We start from the raw sequence: 22,315 nt of genomic DNA on the forward strand, positions 1-22,315 counted from the left end.
GTTCCCTTAGACTCTCAAATTCCCACATTTATCTATCTAACTATCTATCTGTCTGTCTATCTATCTGTCTGTCTGTCTATCTGTCTATCTATCTGTCTGTCTCTCATTTATCTATCAATCATCTACCTATCTATCATCTATCTCGATCTCTCTATCATCTATCATCCATCTATCTATCTATCTATCTATCTATCTATCTATCTATCTATCTATCTATCTATCTATCTATCTATCTATCTATCTATCTATCTACCATCTATCTATCTATCTATCTATCTATCTATCTATCTATCTATCTATCTATCTATCTATCTATCTATCTATCTATCATCTATCAATCTATCTATCATCTATCTATCCATCTATATCTATCTATCATCTATCATTTTTCTATCTAACATCTATTTAGTTAGCTATCTAGATATGTGGAGCCCTGGTGGAGCTGGTAACCAAAAAAGTCAACAGTTCAATCCACCAGCTGCTCCTTGGAAACCCTGTGGGGCAATCCTACTCTGTCCTATAAGGTCACTATGAGTCAGGATCAACTCTACAACAATGGGTTTGGTTTTGGTTTAGGATCTACCTATCTAGCAGCCCATCCTCTTTTCTCAAGGACTCATCAGTTCTACATACTTCTCTTCCTACTCGTTCTTAACCTGCAACCTGTCCATTATATATTCTGAGGGTTAAATAGTTTAAATTAACATCTTCAAGTTTTCTTCCAAATCTATTATCTTACCCAAAACTTTTCCCACAAGGCTCAAACTTTCAAACTCCAAATTATAAGAGTTGTCATTTCTCTTCAATAAATCATACTACAACCCTTCTTCAGGGAGTAAATGAAGCAGGCTTTAGATGTCGCATAGAGAGAGAAATCAGGAGAAACAGGAACCTGAGTGTGAGGCAGAATTAGTTAATGCTTCAAAAACAGAATCTCACTCTTATATAAATTGTATCCCTGTTGTTCCACTTAACATTACCAAATTTAGTTTGATGAAATATCACCGAGAATATTAAGAGAGAAAAAAAAATCCTTAAGAGTGGGACTCAGATTCAAACTTTGTGTTTATCTAAAATTGCTGCTTTTTGTTGGGTCTTAAGATTTGTCTTAGATTTCTTAAATGGTGTGATTTTACGACTGAGGATTCTTTCATGATATTACTAAGCCATTTACATTTACTTTCTCAATTATTGGCAAATTCTTCCCTCTCTCTCTTTTTTTTTTTTTTTTAATTTGAATGATAATTCAATCCTAAGTGTTTTAGATAAGATTATAAAAACCTACCTATACTTTCTTTGTAACCAAATGGCAAGACCCATTTTGTGGCTCATAGTTAAAAAATGGAAACCTTGGTGGAGTAGTCGTTAAGAGCTAAGCTAATTTGGGAATGCAGTGGTTTGGAATATAATGAACCTGCTATGGCTATCGATTTTCCAGTTTTAGAAACTGATTAAAAGTTCTCAATAAGTTAGATAAATTAGATTTCTTTCTTCCTCCGTTTTCCTACATTTCTTCCTTCTTTCCTTCCTTCTTTTGTCTCTTTTTTTTCACTTTTACTTGTTGTTTAAATTTTTAGAAATATACTTCTCAAAAAATGATCCAAAGGGAACTAGGGAGAGGTGAAGATTATAGACAATTCTATCATTTTGCTAAAAATTTTACAGCATATTCAATTTTTTATAGAATTGGCCTTTATGAAAGGAATAATCAAAACAGAAATATAATAACAGTCCACACTGAAGTATAATTCATCTTGATTCTCTTATTCTTTTGCCCCAATCATGCTCTTTAATTCCTGGGCTTCCTCAAGAATAAACACTTCAAACACTCACCCTAGACAAATGCAAAAACTCCTCATGTCATGAAAAATTATCAAAAGTTGTCTAATATAGTCGGATCCTATACACCAAGGTAGACTAAAAACTTGCAAAGAAAAGCAGTTCTTCAATGATGGTAATCCAGGTATCTATTCAGATCTTTTAGAGTGTGTGTGAGTGAATGGTGATATAAATCCTTTCACTTTGAGGAATTGTCATGTAGTTATAATTAGAGTCCCTATTGGCAAAATACAACCAAGTAATTTGAATAACAAAGGAAAGTATTAGTTCAGATGAAGCATTGTCACGTGATTCATAAATTTCATCATTTTGCCTTTGTTCGTTAAGTGTTCTCAGGGAAATTTATTTTTATGAAAAGGTAAAGGTTCTGCAAATGAAAATGAAATGGGCATGTTCCCAGAAGTCTGCTAAATATGAGATTCCTCCTGAGTCTTCTAAATTTCACATTTTTATGACGCTCTGGTTCTAAAATATTATCAAGTGAAATAAATATTCCAGTGGTATACAGAGGTTTCATCATTGAATAAATAATAATTTATTGCATATATCGCTGCACCTGATACTGCCTTGAGTATTAAAAAGTTGTTTTCCAAACACAAATATCTTCCTTGTGATATAAGTCTACTGGAATAGCAGTTGAAATAATATTTGATGTAGTTTCATAAAGAATTATTGTTCTCAGGCTGGCAAAAGACTTTGAACGTCACATTTACGTGGGTGCTTGAAAATCTATACTGGCAAACAATGCTTGAGAACCAATATTTACACTGAAAAGTCATTGTCTGTTCCACAAGTATTCCCACGCAAAAAATGTATGGATAATATTAAGAAATTGAAAAATATTTGTATCGCAGTTTAGTTTGAAATTCCACGCAAAAGTGATTTCTTAGAGCATGAACCAGACAAGCACTTGCAATGTGCATTCCAATTTTATTCATATTCCTCCAAACCAATGTTCTTATTGCCCCAGAGAAAATAATGTAACCAATATGAAATTCAGTCTGCCTTCTTAGTGCTTTTACACCAGCAATGTGTCTGTTGATCGTGTTGTCTTCATAGTGTCTGCTCTTCCAGAAGCACTCAAAATGTAGAGCTATCTAATTCTCATATAATTATTTAAACTCAGATTTTGGAAAGTCTTTAGGGGTCACTCGCTTTGGCTAATATCTGATGAATAGCAGTAGAAACATGCTATTCATCAGATAAAATGATGTTTTACTCTCTTGGTATATCCTCTTTAAAGGCTATGGATTATAACGGAATGCTGCTTTGAAAATAAAAAATGACCCTTTAAAAAATAATCAAAAACCAAAACCAAACTCGTTGCTATGGAGTCAACTCCAACTCATTAGCCACCCTGTAGGACAGAGTAGAACAGCCCTGTGGGGTTTCCAAGGGGCAGCTGCTGGATTCGAACTGCTGACCTTTTAAGGAGTCTTAAACTTCAGGATAAGTCTAATTTTATATCAATATATAAAACCGGGTAGTTTATCAGAGTAGCAGTGGCTATTTATAGTAAGAGAAATGGATCCAAAATCATCTTTGGCTTTCTACTTATCTCAAATTTAAAAATACCACCTGAACAATGAAGTGCAAATTTAGACAACTTTAAACTCGTAGATAACGTTTAGGGTTTTTTTTTCTTTCTTTTTTTAAACAGATGGCTACATTCCTACATTCATTTTGCATGATTCTTAATGAGTTTTCATTTTGGATGACTTGAAAAGGATGTCTTTAAAATAATTGGCTTTGTGTAATTCTAAATTTGATAGGAATTCAATGCACTTGAAGTCTTGAGGTTAGTGCATTTTGTTTGTTCGTTTTGTTTTGTTTTAATTTAAATGAATCTGATCTAGTGTCACAGTGTGACAGGCAGGGGGTTAGATAACAATTTCCTGAGTTGTTGAGTTTTTTTTTTTTTTTTTTTTAACTTCTGACAACCCAAGAGGGGCTGTGTGGTAGACTGGGTAATTTGTTCACGGTCTTGTTTGTTTGTTTCCTCTCACTTGTCCATTCCTGCTGAGAGTAATAGATAAGTCCTCACCTCTTACGGATTACTAGAATTACTGACAGAAGCGTGTGGCTTATGTGAATGACATAAATGCATAACCGTTAAGTTTAAAACCACTCATCATTTAGTGTAAGGTTTATACTTCTATTTACTGAACATGAGACGGATGTGTCTACTCTGATAAACTACCCGGTTTTATATATTGATATAAAATTAGACTTATCCTGAAGTTCTTTTTTTAATACTGTTATTGAAATTATTATTTAGCAAGGGTAACTCAAAATGTAGAGCTATCTACTTCTCATATAATTATTTAAACTCAGATTTTGGAAAGTCTTTAGGGGTCACTTGCTTTGGCTAATATCTGATGAATAGCAGTAGAAACATGCTATTCATCAGATAAAACGATGTTTTACTCTCTCGGTATATCCTCTTTAAAGGCTATGGATTATAACGGAATGCTGCTTTGAAAATAAAAAATGCTGCTTTGAAAATAAAAAATGACCCTTTAAAAAATAATCAAAAACCAAAACCAAACTCGTTGCTATCGAGTCAACTCCAACTCATTAGCCACCCTGTAGGACAGAGTAGAACAGCCCTGTGGGGTTTCCAAGGGGCAGCTGCTGGATTCGAACTGCTGACCTTTTAAGGAGCCTTAAAAACTAAGAAGGGACCAAAAAAATGGATCACCATTGTTCAAATTAATACAGAGTTTATTGCCTTCTGTAATTTTCTAATTTTACTAGCTTTATCCACATGACTTAATATACTTTAATTCATTAATTTATTTACTTAACATTTATTACTTTAGTTGTTCTAATGTCTGCCAAAAATTGTATGTAGAATTTATACTAATTCAGAGAAAATTTCATGCAACTATTTCTTTTGTATTCCAACTTTGTTTACTAGCATGTTGTGTGCAATAAAATGACTAATAAAGGCACATATTTCTCTCCTGGAGAACTGGTTAATTGTTTGGATTGGATAGTTGGTCATGAAGTGTTAGTAATTTTTGTAATAAAGTTTATATGCATTGTAAATAAGGTAAACCCTATTTGGCTTTTCTTCTAGAGAGATTTTATTTCTTTACCTCTTTCCCTCTTTGATTCTTTTTCTTTGCTTACATCTTTCCTCCCTTTTTTTTTCTTTTGTTTGTTAATGATGCTACTGCTTAATAGAGAATACTGATCAAATTATTTTCAACATTTAGTGCAACCCCTGTAATACGTGTTGTTGAATGTTATCCCATCAATTTCCACTCATGATGACCCCATGTGACAGAGTAGAACTGCCCCATAAGGTTTTCTAGCCTGTAATCTTTACGAGATCGCCAGAGTTTTCCCCTGAGCAAGCATTGGATAGGTTCGAACCACCAACTAAACCTTTTGTTTAGCAGCTGAACACTTTACCGTCGTGCCATCAGGGTTCCTTCCTGTAATAGTACTTGGCCATGATACCACATTCCATGTCAGTTTTGTGTGTGTGTTGTTTTTGTTTTTTAACATTTTACTAATATATTAGAGAAGCAAATATAAATTCTAAGTTTAACAACTTCCAAGTCAAAAGAGGAAAACAAAACTTTTTTTAGTACAAAATTTAATTTATTTTTCTAGTTCTAAGCCCTTCTTATTTACTATTTATAACCCAGGTGGCATACTGGGTTAAGTGCTATGGCTGCTAACCAAGAGGTCGGCAGTTCTAATCCACCAGGTGCTCCTTGGAAGCTCTATGGGGCAGTTCTACTCTGACCTATAGGGTCTCTACGAGTCAGAATTGACTCAATAGCAGCGGGTTTGTTTTGGTTGAGCAATAACAAATATTCATTTGGTGCCATAGGCTGAAGTGCACATCCCATTCTTGCTCCATCCTGAAAGATGAACCTAGGGGTTTATCCAGATTCTTCTTAAATAAACTGCAGCAATTGCTTCCTTGAGAAAGTTTATAGCATAGCAATATTTTGTCCTGTTTTTACTTTCTTACAGGAGAAAATAGACCGTAGTCAAAAAAAACTGGGAATTGAGACCAGCCAAAAGTGCCTCGAGATCCCCATGCTAGCAAAATGTTAAGAATCTGAAGAAATTAAACCTGCTTTGGAAACCAGTGTATTTATATTTCCCAGTCCACCATCACGTGTTTCTAACAACAACATCACATTTTTATTTTCAAAATGGAGAAGCTATCTGGGTCTATGAATAACGTAACTACACATAGTGTTATTAGGAAGCTTAAGAAGTGAGTTACCTAGGAAATAGCTAATTTTTTGTTTCCTATCCGTTAAACATGCCATTTTTTTCCCCCCTACAAGTTCAGTGCTGTTTCTGCTAGTTCCAGTCATCCCTTTCAGTTTTTAAATTCTCTTTTCTTGCTTTTGGGGTAGGGGGATTATGTAGATAAATACCCTGTGTAACAAAATGTTAATTTTGTTGAGCTACAAGCTAGATAATTGTGATTGTGGAAAGAGCAAGCAAACTAGATTTGCAGAAATTAGAGGAGTCCCAATTCAGGAGTAACCTTACACAAAACTGAGGTTCTCTTGTAATCAAATCAGACAAACTAGATTTAGGCATAATTAGATCCACATAATTAAATTCTCCATCTCTTAGGGAACATCAAAATGCACATATGCAGGACTCTTTATTTTTTTCCCTTAGTCCCCAGTCTATGCAATGAAAATCTATACACAAGAATAATTCTTATGGGTCTGCCACTTAAGAAGAGGGGTTCATAGCCATTGTTCTTCCTCACAATTAACTTTGCTAACAAACTAAATGTGATTTTTATAAACACAAAGGTGCAAGATTTCTCATTAAGTTTAGCTCTATTTTGTAGATTACCCATAATTTTAAATAAAGTCCATATTTAAACAATTAACAAGTTGAGATTAAGAACAGTGCAAATCATAATTTTTTTGTTGTTGTTTTCTAATGAAAACTCTTGTTATCAAACCAGTCACCCATCAGTACAAATTTTACCTTCTCACTATATAGGTTGGCCATTAAGAAGGAAAAGAGATTCTTGATAACTAAATTTAATCAACAGCCATTGAGCATAGTTTGATGTTTGAATTTTCCATGGGTTTTAGTTTTTTAAACACAGACCAGTAATAATTTATGCATGGACATTCATTCATTAAGTTCACTAAGTTATGTAATTGAGTATAGTTTATCACTTCTGAAAAAAAAAAACCACAAAAGCAAGGAATCTGCCTATTTTATTCCCTACTTTATCTTCAGCAACTAGCTCAGTGACTTTACACATAAGAAGTAAGTTCCTTTTGCTAAGAATTACTACAGAATCCATATTTTTAAGAATATATTTTACTAAATTTAGTTGAAGACTCTCTTCAAGATGAATTTCCAAAACTTCTGTCATTTATTTTCATAAACTCCTCATAAAAAAGTACACATGATAGAAAATACAGATCTATCTTATATTAGGAAAAAAAAATTTTTGATCGAGTCAACTCAGACTCATAGAGACTCTATAGGACAGAGTAATACTGCCCCATAGGGTTTCCAAGGCTGTAAATGTTTACAGAAGCATAACGCCACATCTTCTCCTGTGAAGCGACTGGTAGATTTGAACTGCTGTCCTTTCAGTTAGCAGCTGAGCATTTAACCACTGTACCACCATGGCTACTTCATTATGGCATGCTTGTGACGTATTATATGGAAATGGTGGCTGGTAGGTCACAAACACAGGCCAAGACTACATCAGAGTTAGTAAAATTTTTAAACATAATTCAATAAACAAAAGGAAACCATGGAAGTATTTTTAGGAAGGAAGCTACATAGTCAGAACTAGTTTTTTAAAAATGTGTGGGTCAATGTTTTCAATGGTTTGAAAGCCGTATGACAGGAAAAAGAAATATTAACTAATCTGATAAATTTGATGCAGGGTATTACTTGGGTTAGAATTTTTGAGAAACTATTTGTAAAAAAAAAAAAAAAAATCAACAAACTAGTTGTGTTTTAATCTATATTCTTGAAAACAATTGATAATTATTATAAAAATTGGAAAAAAGGTGAAACATGATACTCAATTTTGCATGGTATCTATAAAAACCAAAGCCACAAAGAACTACCAGTGTGTTATTTATGAATACCAAAAAAAAAAAATTAAGATTAGATGAAATGTAAATATTTATAAACTTCAATAGATTGCAATATTTGAATTGGGCACATAGCATGCTGTATAAATTTACCTATTTCCATTCATTTGTTTGTTCTCCCAGCTTTATCCCCTCTTTCATTTCTCAATTGCTTATTCTATTATGCAACTTTTCATCCTTCCTCCATTTCATCTTTCTCAAAGTATAAAATGTTTATTGTATAAAGCAGTATATTTTATTTTATATTGTATAAACCATGTGATATAAAATTTACATTTTGTGCATTTTATGACAAATTGTGGAGATTCTCAATATTGACAAAAGGTAGTATCTGACACTTAGATTGCAGTCAATCTGCAAAACTGTACTGTTGCAGAAACTGTTCAATGAAGAACATAAGTAAATGTCTCTTAAAAAGAGTGTGCATTAAAGTTAAATTTAAAGAATATCTAACTCCAGAAATGTATTGAATAAAACCCTTAAAAAATGTTTATTTATATAAAATTTTATAACAGCTGGCTTTATCTCAGATAACTAAGTAATTCTGGTGCTTACCACTGTGGACTAAGCTTCTCAGGTTATGAAACAATTATTATTATTTTTTAATCAGCTTTTTATAGATAGAATCTTAGAAAAAGGTGTTCTCTTGAAAATCATATTTATTTATGAAAAAGTACAATTTTCAGTCTATATACCTCAAGGTGTTTGACAAAATGAACTACATATGAATTGTTAGATAGTAAATACCAAACCCAGTGCCGTCGAGTCAATTCTGACTCATAGTGACCCTACAGGACAGAGTAGAACTGCCCCATAGAGTTTCCAAGAAGCGCCTGCCAGATTCGAACTGCCAACCCTTTGGTTAGCAGCCATAGCACTTAAGAACTATGCCACCAGGGTTCCCAGATAGTAAATACATGGACTATATTGGCACAGGTATGTTTCTTCAGTGGCAAATAGTTTCTTATATTTATAGAAACAATCACCATTCTTCAAAAAAAAAAAAAAAATGATTATCCTTATAAAATTCAACCTTTTATACTGAGAGAAATTTTGGCATTTTTATTATCATGCCTACCATGAGAATTGTTCTCCAGCTTAATCTCTTTTAAAATTAATTTCTAAAATTAAAATTACAGACTGCCATGAATTGAATTATGTCCCCCCAAAATGTGTATAAATTTGGCTGGCCATGATTCCTGGTGTTGTGTGATTTTCCTATATTTTGTAAATCCTGCCTCCATGATGTTAATGACTGAGGACATGTGGCAGTTGTGTTAGTGAGGCAGTACTCAATCTACAAGATTCATTTGTGTCGTGAGGCAACCCCTTGAGATATAAAAGAAAGAAGCGAGCAGAGAGACGGGGGAACTCATACCACCAAGAAAGCAGTGCTGGGAGCAGAGTGCAACCTTTGGACCCAGGGTCCCTGCGCAGAGAAGCTCCTAGTCTGGGGGAAGATTGATGAGAAGGCTGACAGAGAGAGAAAGCCTTCCTCTGGAGCTGACGCACCGAATTTGGACTTTTAGCCTACTTTACTGTGAAGAAATAAATATCTTTTTGCTAAATCCATCCACTTGTGGTATTTCCGTTATAGTAGCACTAGATAAATAGGACAGAGTTTGGTACTGAGAGTGCTGCTCTAACAGATACCTAGAATGTGGAAGCAGTTTTGAAACTGTGAATGGATAGAGAACAAGCAGCGGCAGAGAACCTGAAGCAGCAGAGAACCTGAAGCGGCAGAGAAGTGGCAGCAGCAGAACCAGGAGACAAGCTCAACATGGTGATGGAGCCTCCAGGACCTTATCCGTAGAGCTAGGCTTGGCAACCCACAGAGTAAGACAGCTGAGTGCCCTTGCACAGGAGGTTTCCTGGAGGAGTGGGGTGCCTCTAGGCACTTATAGGTAGAGCTACAGAGCTTTGAAACACTTGCCCCAGGTGGGCAGATGCGGGCATGAGGCCCGAGAAGCTGAGAGGCCAAGAAACCAGGAAAGAGAAGCTGAAGAGACAAGAATACGAGAAGCTGAGCTGCCTCGTCTCAAAAGGTATGGCCACTATCTCAGGGGTTTCAAAGGGTGGAGCCATGGCCTCTGGTGTTTTGAAGGGTGGAGTCGCAAATCCGATGGAGTAGGAGAATGGTGTACCTAAAGCCAAAGGAGCAGAGTTGCCATCCTAGGGGGCCTGAAAGTTTGCAGTTGAAGCCCAGGGCTAAGGGACTTCCAATCAGAATCTGGAAAGTGTAGCCAATACCTAGAGTCTAGAGGACAGGATCATTGTATAAATTGTCTCAGAGAACAGAAGATTATTTTCAAACCTTTGAGGGCTAGTGTAATGTGTTCTGCTGACTTGCTTGATAACTGTTATCCCTTCTTTTCTTTCAGTTTCTCCCATTTGTAATGGAAATGCCTAGCTTGTGTCTGTTCTGTCACTGTACCCTTGGACACAAATAACTTGTATTCTAAATTCCACAGATGAAGAGGAATTTTTGGGTTTTTAACTTGTAGTTAAGACTTTTGCTATGATATAATGGGGTGAATATGTTTTACACATGGCAATTTTTGGGGGGCCAAAGGGTGGAATGTCAAGGATTGAATTATGTCCCTCAAAAAATGTGTGTATTAATTTGGCTGGGCCATGATTCCCAGTATTGTGTGATTTTCCTACATGTTGTAAATCCTGCCTCTATCATGTTAACAAGGGAGGGTAGGCGGCAGTTGTGTTAGTAATTCAGGACTCAAACTACAAGATCGGATTGTGTCTTGAGGTAGTCTTTTGAGATATAAAAGAGAGAAGTGAGCAGAGAGACAGGGGGACCTTGTACCACCAAGAAAGCTGTGCTGGAAGCAGGGACACAGGGTCCCTGTGCAGAGAAGTTCCTAGTCTGGGGCAAGATTGATGAGAAGGCCAATAGGGAGAAAAAGCCTTCCTCTGGAGCCGATGCCCCGAATTTGGACTTTTAGGCTACTTTACTGTGAAGAAATAAATTTATCTTTGTTAAAGCCATCCACTTGTGGTATTTCTGTCATAGCAGCACTAGATAACTAAGACACAGACTTAAAAAAAAAAAAAAAAAGAATTAGTGCTGGGTTTTATTTCTCTTACATATTTTATGAAGCTTAAAATTCCTTAGTTGCTTTTAGTTTTATGGAAATACCTTTTATTTTCTACCACTGTAATTGAGTTTGTCTACATCTTTCATTCCATGGACATTACATTTTCTACTGCATTGATAGTACAGTATTCATTGGTCTGAGAAGCAAGAAGTAGGGATATCTAAAAATGTGTGCATACCAGAATGTAGAAATAAATCCCACAGATATCCTCAATACTGACATCATCTCTGAGGGGTTCAGTGGCCTTTGTGATATAAAGGTAACCCTTCCAAAGTCAAAGGCAAGTTGATGTATCTCTCTACTCTAAGACATATAGAGTCCCTTGGTGGCATAAACAATTAAGCACTCAACTACTAGCTGAATGTTTAGCAGTTGAAACTACCCAGAAACACCTTGGAAGATAGGCCTGCTGGTAACTTGCTTCGAAAAGGTGACAGCCTTGAAAATCCTATGAAACACTTCTACTCTACCCACATGGGGTTGCCATGAGTCAGAATTGACTTGAGGGCAACTAACAACAACACTACTCTAGGAAAAAGGAATGCAAATATGCATACAGACATTGCTGGCCTGGAATTGTCGGGAGCTGAGCCTGACAGCAACTCCCTCCAGAAAATTCAAGGCACTTGCTGTGCACCAAGTCTGTTGTGGGAGAGGGCAACTTCTCCCCATGAGGCCTGCTAAGCAAAGCCCTGTAATTATCTATGGTCAGGCCTGGCATAAAACACATAAAGTTTTGTCCAGGAGCTTCAATGCTCACTTACCATGGAATATGATTTACCACAAACTGTTAGGCATTTTTGCCCATGGGTTCCACTGGACTTAACATCTACCTATAACTCAGAAGAAGCTCCCCCATGCATCTGTCACTCTTATATTGTGTGGGCTTGTGTGTGGCTGTGATGCTAGAGGCTATGCCACTGGTGTTCAGATACCAACAGGGTCACCCATAGTGGACAGATTTCAGCTGAGCTTCCAGACTAAGAAAGACTAGGAAGAAGGACCTGGCAGTCTAATTCTGAAAAGATTTAGCCTGTGAAAAACTTATGAATAGCAGCAGAACATTGCCCGACATAGTGCCGGAAGATGAGACCCTCAAGTTTGAGGGAACTTAAGGTATGACTGAGGAAGAGCTGCCTCTTTAAAGTAGAGTCAACCTTAATGACATGGGTGGAGTCAAGTTTGAGGGGCCTTCACTCAGTGATGTGGCATGACTCATAATAAGAACAAACAGCTGAAAACATCCATTAAAAATCAGAACTTGGAATGTACGAAGTATGAACCTAGGAAAATAGGAATCGTCAAAAATGAAATTGAATCCATAAACATCAGTATCCTAGGCATTAGTGGGCTGAAATGGACTGGTATTGGTCATTTTGAATCAAACAGTCATATGGTCTACTACGCCAAGAATGACAACTTGAAGAGGAATAACCTTGCATTCATTGTCAAAAAGAACATTTCAAGATCTATCCTGAAGTACAACACTGTCAGTGATAGGATCATATCCATACTCCTACAAGGAAGAATAGTTAATACGGCTATTATTCAAATTTATGTATCGCTCATCAAGGCCAAAGATAACAAAATTGAAGATTTTAACCAATTTCTGCAGCCTGAAATTGATTGAACATGCAATCAGGATGCACTGGTAATCACTGGTGATTAGAATAAGAGGTTGGAAACAAAGAAGAAGGATTAGTAGTTGTTAAACATAGCCTTGGTGATAGAAATGATACCAGAGATTGCGTGACTGAATTTTGCAAGACCAACAATTCCAAATGCCTTTTTTCATTGCAAATACCCTTTTTCACCACATAAATGCAACTATACACATGGACCTTGCCAGATGGAATACACAGAAATAAAATCAACTACATCTGTGGAGATAATGAAAAAGCTCAGTATGATCAGTTGGAACAAGGCCAGGGGCCAACTGCAGACCAACGATCACTTACTCATATGCAAGTTCATGCTGAAACTGAAGAAAATTAGAACAAATCAACAAGTGCCAAAGTATGCCCTTGAGTATATCCTACCTGAATTTAGAGTCCTTCTCAAGAATAGACTTAACGCATTGAACACTAATGACTGAAGACCAGACTAGTTGTGGAATGACATCAAGGACATCATACATGAAGAAAGCAATAGGTCATTAAAAAGACAGGAGAGAAAGAAAAGACCTACGTGGATGCATGAAGAGACTCTGAAACTTGCCCTTGAACATAGAGTAGCAAAAGGAAAAAAAAAATGACGGCATAAAAGAGCTGAACAGAATATTTCAAAGGGCAGCTCAAGAAAACATGATAAAGTGTTATAATGACATGTGCAAAGACCTGGAGATAGAAAATCAAAAGAAAAGAACACTCAGCATTTCTCAAGCTGAAAGAAATGAAGAAAATTTCAATACTCTAGTCGCATACTGAAGAATTGTAAGGGGAAAATATTAAAAGATGCAGGAAGCTTCAAAAGAAGATGGAAGGAATGCAAAGAGTCACTGTACCAAAAATAATTGGCTGACATTCGACCATTTCAAGGAGGTAACATATGATCAGGAACTGATGGTACTAAAGGAAGAAGTCCAAGCTGCACTGAAGGCATTGGTGAAAAACAAGGCTCCAAGAATTGAGGAAATACCAATTTAGATGTTTCAATAAATGAATGTACTGCTGGAACTGCTCACTCATCTATGCCAAGAAATTTGGAAGACAGCTACCTGGCCAACTGACTGTAAGAGATCCATATGTATGCCTATTCCCAAGAAAAGTGATCCAACCAAATGCGGAAATTATCAAACAATTAATATCACCTGCAAGCAAAATTTTGTTGAAGATCATTCAAAAGCAGCTGCAACTGTATATCGATAGGAAACTGCCAGAAATTCAAGCTGAATTTAGAAGAGGACCTGGAACCAGGGATGTCATTGCTGATGTCAGATGGATTCTGGCTGAAAGTAGAGAATACCAGAAAGATGTTTACCTGTGTTTTATTGATTATGCTAAGGCATTTGACTGTATGGATTATAACAAATTATGGATAACATTGTGAAAAATGGGAATCCCTGAACATTAATTGTGCTCACGAGGAATCTGTATACAGATCAAGAGGCAGTTTTTGGAACCGAACAAGGGGATACTGCATGGTTTCAAGTCAGGAAAGGTGTAAGTTACTGTGGTTTTGTTTCACCATACCTCTTCAATCTGTATGCTGAGCAAATAATCTGAGAAACTGGACTATATGAAAAATGGGGCATCAGAATTGGAGGAAGACTCATTAACAACCTGCCTTATGCAGATGACACAACTTTGATTGCTGAAAGTGAAGAGGACTTAAAGCACTTACTGATGGAGGTTAAAGACCACAGCCTTCAGGATGGATTACACTTTAACATAAAGAAAACAAAAATCCTCACAACTGGACTAATAAGCAACATCAAGATAAATGAAGAAAAGACTGAAGTTGTCAAGGATTTCATTTTACTTGGATCCACAGTCAACACCCATGAAAGCAACAATCAAGAAATAAAAAGACACATTGCATTGGGAAAATTGTCTGCAAATAACCTCTTTAAAATGCTGAAAAGCAAAATTGTCTCTTTTAGGAATATGATGTTCCTGACCCAAGCCATGGCGTTTTCAATTGCCTTGTATGCATGCAAAAATGGACAATGAATATGGATATGAGTGAAGAGTTGACCCCTTTGAATTGTGGTGTTGGAGAAGAATATTGAATACACCATGGACTGCAGAAAGAACAAAAAAATCTGTCTTGGAAGAGGTACAACCAGAATGCTTATAAGAAACAAGGATGATGAGACTATACCTCACATACTTTGGACTCAGGCGGGATCAGTCCCTGTAGAACATCATGCTTGGTAAGTGAAGGGTCAGTGAAAAAGAGGAAAATCCTCAGTGAGATGGGTTGACACAGAGGCTGCAATAATGGGCTCAAGCATAGCAACAATTTTGAGGATGGTGCAGGACCAGACAGTGTTTCTTTCTATTGTGCATGGGGTCACCAAGAGTTGGAACAAAGTCAACAGCCCCTAACAACAACAACAGCAACAGAAGATGCTGACCTTACAGAATGTTGGAATGCCTATTAAAATATCATTCATAAAGTTAGTGTGAGTTAGAGCGAAATAGGTACATGGTTACATGCTCTGAAGCATGAAAATTTTTATGGGCCGATTTTTCTCTTAGCCAAGGGAACCAAGAAGTTTAACTGAGAATAGTTTATTTGAATAATACTCCAAGAAACTTATTTACAAAAATTTTGCTTTCCATCCTCACGACTGTAGGTTCTGCTGATCTAAACATCTTTTTTCACCAAAAAGAAATACTTGTACCTGTTTACAGAATAGTAATTTCGAAGCCCTGGAGTTGAGACTTTCTGTATACCCATTGTCCTGGAATTTTTTCCAGCTCATGATGACCCCATATGTTAAGTGGTAGAATTGCCACATAGTGTTTTCATGGCTACAATCTTACAGAATCAGATCATCAGGGCTTTCTTTCACAGTTCTGCTGGGTGGGTTCCGATTGCCAACTTTTAGGTCCGTAGTCAAGTATAAACCCTTTGTACCACCCAGGGACCTTGGGAGTGAGTTACTATCTGGTTGAGATTTTTTGTAGAAATGCGCAAAATGGGGATTATTTTCCCTGTGGTGTTACTGTTCCCCCCATATCATAAAGGAACAGGGTTTCTGTTAAGGACAGGAGGAATATTTCTGAGACCCAGAGGATTCTCTGAAATCATATTTATTAAGTATTCCCATGTCTAGTGGTAAATGTGGAGCCCTGGTTGTGCAGTGGCTAAGGGCTACAGCTGCTAACCAAAAGGTCTGAAGTTCAAATCCACAAGCTGATCCTTGTAAATCCTATGGGGCAGTTCTACTCTGTCCTATAGGGTCACTTTGAGTCAGAATGGGTTTTAGTGGTAAATATTAACCAGAGGTTAAAGAAATTCAATACATGTAGAACCACTGAAAGTTCAACCTGTCAGAAATGAAGGCCTATGTCATTCCGCCAAGAATAAAGCCTGCTGAGATGCAGAATAAGGAGAAACCCTGCTTGGAATAGATTGTGTGTGTGGTAGACGGGTGAAGGTATAAAATGACAAATTTCTAGGAGTTTATTATCCCTTAGCCATATTGTAATTCACCATACATTTCAGAGATGTTTTGCTTTTTCTTCCATTATTTTTCCCGAGTTCTATCAACTCTCTTCATTTTTTCCATTCGGTTTTTAATTATTTATACTCTAATTCAAGGTTATTTTCCACATGCCCACATGGTGCCCATTTCAGTATATATAATTCAGATTGGAGTGTTACCTGAAGGTGTTATTCTGCTTCGTAAAGTGTGTGTGTGTGTGTTTGTCTGTGTGTGTCTGTGTCTGTGTGTACAGTAGTTGAGTGAAAGGAGATGCATCAGTTGGGGTATTCATACTTTTGATTTAAAATTAATTACTGTACATACACAGAGTTTGTATGGAGCCCTGGTGGTGCAGTGGTTAAGAACTACAGCTGCTGAACAAAAAGATGGCAGTTTGAATCCACCAGTTACTCTCTGGAAACCCTATGAGGCAGTTCTACACTGTCTTATAGGGTCCCTAATTCTCTCAATTGACTCTATGGCAGGTATACAGAATTTACCTTCTTTTTCCTTAGAATCAATGCAATTCAAAGGTTGGCATCTCAAACTGCAGACATTATTAGCTACTTTTCCTGCAATCAGTCAAACCTACCAAGGCTCTTTTTTGGTATTTTCACACTTAGGATGGATTTTGTCTCTCTGGTGGGATTTTTATCTTATTTGTCAGCACACATTGTTGTTTTCTAGACTGAAATTTCTGAAAATGAACACCTGTACAGATCATAAAAGATAGGTCACTACCATTTAAGTTTTATTTTCCCTTATTTAACAGATAATTCGAAGTATAGGATATATGTCTTCTACTTACACTGAAGGAATTGGCTTTGTGCAGTTAATTTATTTATTTTTTTAAATGTACAGTTTTTTTAATTGGGATTTCTTGGGGAATAGTGGAAAGACTAATTTAGGTAGCTGTAATGACTTTCAGCCAACAGGAAGTCCCAAGTATAGAGAATTTAAACATATGGTGTACTATGCCAGGAATGACAAATTGAAGAAGAATGGCTTCACATTCATTGGCAAAAAGAACTATTCAGGACTATCCTAAAGTACAGTGCTGTCAATGATAGAATAATATCCATAGGCCTACAAGGAATAGCAGTTAATTTGACTATTATTCAATATTATGCACCAACCACTAAAGCCAAAGATGAAGAAATTAAAGATTTCTATCAACTTCTGCAGTCTGAAAGTGGTCAAACATGCAAAGAAGATGCATTTATAACTACTGGTGATTGGAAAGTGTAAGTTGGAAACAAAGAAAGTTGGTAGTTGGAAAATATGGCCTTGGTGATAGAAATAACTCTGCATATCACAGGACAGAATTTTGCAAGACCAACAACTTCTTCATTGTGAATCCATTTTTCAACTACATAAACTGTGACTTATACATGGACCTCACCAGATGAAATAGGCAGGAATCAAATCAACTACATCTATGGAAAGAGACTATGGGGAAGCTCTATATCATCAGTCAGAACAAGGCCAGTGGTCAACAGAGGAACACAGCATCAATTGCTCATACGTAAGTTCAAGCTGAAGCTGAAGAAAATTAGAACAAATCTGTGAGAGCCAAAGTATGGCCTTGAGTATACCCCACCTGAGTTTAGAGGCCATCTCAAGAATAGATTTGACTCACTTAACACTGAAGACTGAAGATTAGAAAAGTTGTGGACTAACATCAAGGACATCATATAAGAAGAAAACAAGAGGTCATCAAAAAACAGGAAAGAAAGAAAAGGCCAAAATGGATGTCAGAAGAGACTCTGAAACTTACTTTTGAATATAGAGCAGCAATAGGGAGAAATCATAAAGTAAAAGAACCAAACAGGAGATTTCAAAGGGTGGCTTGAAAACATAAAGTATTATAATGAAGTGTGTAAAGAGCTGGATTTAGAAAAGCAAAAGGGAAGAACAAGTTAGGCATTTCTCAACTGAAAGAACTTAGGTACAAATTCAAGAGTTGAGTTACAATATTGAAGGTTCTGTGGGTAAAATATTGAATGAAGCAGGAAGCATCAAAAGAAGATGGAAGGAATAGAGTCACTGTACTAAAAAGAATTGGAGGATGTTCAACCATTGCAGGAGACAACATATGATAAAGAACCAATTGTACTGAGGGAAGAAGTTCAAGCTGCACTGAAACCATTGCCAAAAATCAGGGCTCCAGGAATTGACAGAAACCAGTTGAGATGTCTCAACAAACAAATGCAGTGCTGTAAGTATTCGCTCACGTATGCCAAGAAATTTGGAAGGCAGCTACTTGGCCAATGGACTGGGAGAAATCTCTATTTGTACCCTTTCCAAATAAAGTTTATACAACAGAATGCAAAAATTAAGGGATAATATCATTGTTATCACACGCAAGTAAAATGTTACTTAAGATCATTCAAAAGTGGTTGCAGCAGTACATTGACAGTGAACTGCCAGTAATTCAAGGCAGATTCAGAGGAGACAGTGGAAGGAGGGAGAACATTACCGATGTCAGATGAATCTTGACTAAAAGCAGGAATACTAGAGAGATGTTTATCTGTGTTTTATTGACTGTGCAAATGCATTTGGCTGTGTAGATCACAACAAATTATGGATAAAATAGGGAAAAATGGGAATTCACATGAATTCTTCTAGCCTTCGCCTCCTTATTTGTTTGTAAATTCCCACTATAACAGTGAGGAACCTGGCTCCCGACATCTGCATTTAATTTTTTTTTTTAATATGCAATTTCAGTATACATGTCTAGCAATATTGGAAATATTAACCCATACCTTCATGTGAAACCCGTTTCTTATACGCAGTTCCTTTTGTCTTTAGTCTTAAAAACTCCACTCATTACCAGAGTTACTTAGTCAGCACCTTTCTCCCACCCCTTCAGGGAAGTTTTTTCCTAAATCTGTAATACAGTTTCATTCTCCGCCAGACTGAATTCCCTCCTGACATATCTCAACCACCTAAACAATTTTTTTTTTTAGGGTTTTTATGTCTTCTTGAAGAATGACCTCTTTATTATTATATGATATCCCTCTTCATTCCTGATAATTTTCCTTGTTCTGAAATCTGCTTTGTCTGAAGTTAATATTCCTACTCCAGGTTTCTTTTGATTCATGTTAATGTGGAATATCTTTAGCCATTCTTTTAGTTTTGTACTAAAACCCAGTGCCGTCAAGTAGATTCTGACTCATAGCGACCCTATAGGACAGAGTAGTGTCTATATTTAACATGGATTTTTTTCAGACAATTTTTAGTTGGATCTGTTTTTCTTTGACCTATTCTGAAAATCTCTTTATATAATTGGTGTATTTAGACCATCTACACATTCTTTTTGATTATCCAGCTTAGGGAAATTATATGACAATAATGCAGTGAAATTTGTGAGAAGCTGAGAGAACCTGAGACCTGGAGCACATGGGACAAGAGTAGAAGAAATACAGGTGCTCTAAATGGACTAACTGATAGATTTTCATATTATTATGATAATATTTTTTGTTTTTTCACGGGATATTTAGTACTTATGACACGTCATAGCCTAAATACTAACTTTAGAGTCAGACAATCCAGATTTTGTATGTAATTTACCTTGTAGATGCTGAATATACATCTGTTGCAAGTCGCAATAAAATCTACTTCTTTTTTTTTTTTCCTCTACTGCACTCTTCCCAACCCCCAGCTCTATTTTCTAATGGATACCCACCATACTTCCTTCTAGCTCCAGCTCAAGTCTAGTCTTAAAGAAGTGCTCAGTTTCTCAACTTATCCAAGTATTTTTTCTTTAATCCAAATGCATTCTGTCTTCTGGGACTCCAGAGTGGGCTAGGGATATTTCTTAACTTAATTAATATGATGAGATTAACAGATTCTAACAGGCTAATGGAAGAAGTGTGGTCAGACTGCTCCTTAGAGGCAAGGATGGCGAGACTGCGTCTTACATACTTTGGACATGTTGTCGGAAGGGATCAGTCCCTGGAGAAAGACATCACGCTTAGCAGAGTACAGGGTCAGCGGAAAAGAGGAAGACCTTCAACGAGGTGGATTGACACAGTGGCTGCAACAATGAGCTCAAGCATAACAACGATTGTAAGGATGGGGCAGGACTGGGCAGTGTTTTGTTCTGTTGTGCACAGGGTCACTATGAGTCGGAACTGACTCGATGGCACCTAACAACAACAGTAGGCTAATGTACTTTACTACCAATCCAGTATTTCATAGTGCCACCTAAAGTCAAGACCTTATCCAAAAAATCTACTGAGCTAAAGGCAAGGGTTTTCACATATACCCAAATTAGTGTAATTTATTAGAAAGGATTTTCAACTTCCCTTGGATGGCAAAAAGATGTTGGATTTCTAAATTTGATTGATGTGTAGGTTCAATATGCTCTAGAAATAAGTGATACTGAAACCTCCACCAGAGCCTCCCCTGCTCTGATGTGAGTCCCCCTCCCCCCCTTGCAACCCACCAAGCCAAGGCTTCTAACTGCAGTTTGGCCCGACCACACTGCAGCCCTAACTGCAGTTTGAATTTGGTGCCTGGATCTCACGCTTGCATAGGATCTGAACAGCTGTTTCATCTATCCGTCCTTGGACCTAAGCATCACTGGAGAGGAAGATATTTTCCAGGACACCATGGTGCCCAAGCCCATTTGCAAAGCAAATCTCCCTTCCTTTGTAACAGGATTCAACATCCAGACCTCCAAATGTGGACACAGGAGGGCTAAGGGCAGAGAGTTCCAGGCACCAAACCCAACCCCCAGATGCCATTGGAAATAAAAAGCTCCCCAACCATCTCAGATGGGGAGCATGTGGTCTTTTGGCTGCTAGGTCCCACATTGCTCCTTGTTTGCAAAACCATAAATTACCAGTTACTGTTTCCCTTGCAACTCTTGATGTGGTGTCCTTCTTATTTCGACAAGCTAATCGGACAGGACAAGAACCCGTGTCCATTTACAATATGAAGAAGGAAAAAACATAGAAAGGGCACATATAAATTGGAAGAATAGTAATAAACTTATTAATGATTATTTATAAGATATTGAAAATATGATTAGATACATCACTAATGTAAAATTAAAAATCTAAAAAAACAAAGATACAGACTTTGTACTAATGGTACAATGGAATATTTGAAAAAAAGGTGAAGTGCAATGTATAATGGAGACAAAAGCTTTTTAGTGTTAATGAAAACTAAAAATTTTTTAATTGAATTATACAGGATTATATGAAAGTATGTGGACGTTAAAAGAAAGAAATTTTTTTTTTACGTTCACGTATGGTTAAAAAGGAATTTACATATGCAGATATTTCATGTTTCTTTAACAGAAAAATATACTTAATTTATATATATATGTATACCCTACATATTAATGTGCACATACATATCTATATGTGCACTATATACAGTACGAATAAGGGTATATAATATGTAGGGAATACATAGGTGAAGCACTGTATTTCTTCTTAAAAGTAGTATGTTTGATTAAAGCCTGGCAACATGATTTGACAGAAAGTGCTATTACATAATTTTAAGACTTCCTCGAATGGCTTTAATGAACAGAAATTTATTTTTTCACAGTTTAGAGTACTAAAAGTCTGAATTCAGGGAGGCAGCTCTAGGAATGTCCTTGTCTATTTGAGTTTCTGCTACAAAACAATCTTCATGTGGCTTGGCATCTCTCTTCCCTCATCTCTGCTTGCTTGTTTAATCTCTTTTACTTCTCAAAAGAGGTTTACTCAGAATATACTGTACGCTAATCCTACTTCATTAACATAACAAAGATAACCCATTCCCAGAGAGGTTAGGAATTACAACACTCATTTTGGGGGGGGCACAATTAAATCCATAACACTCTCCAAATGAAAGTTAACATCTTAACCAACAAAAGTAGAAAAGGCCTTAAGGGAACAGAACAACTTCCTCCAGCACAAACTGGAAATTAAGACACTCGAGATGGAAAAGTTGTGTCAATTATATGTTGATTGTGTTAGTATTCAACTTTGGGCTTTTCCTGGGCACTTTTCTCTATTGTTATCAATATTTTATTGCAAGTTCGCTCAAAGCTAGTTACCACTTATAATCACACTTGTTTATGTGCCATT

This window comes from Elephas maximus, chromosome 2 (assembly GCF_024166365.1).
Source record: "Elephas maximus indicus isolate mEleMax1 chromosome 2, mEleMax1 primary haplotype, whole genome shotgun sequence".
Taxonomy (NCBI): domain Eukaryota; kingdom Metazoa; phylum Chordata; class Mammalia; order Proboscidea; family Elephantidae; genus Elephas; species Elephas maximus.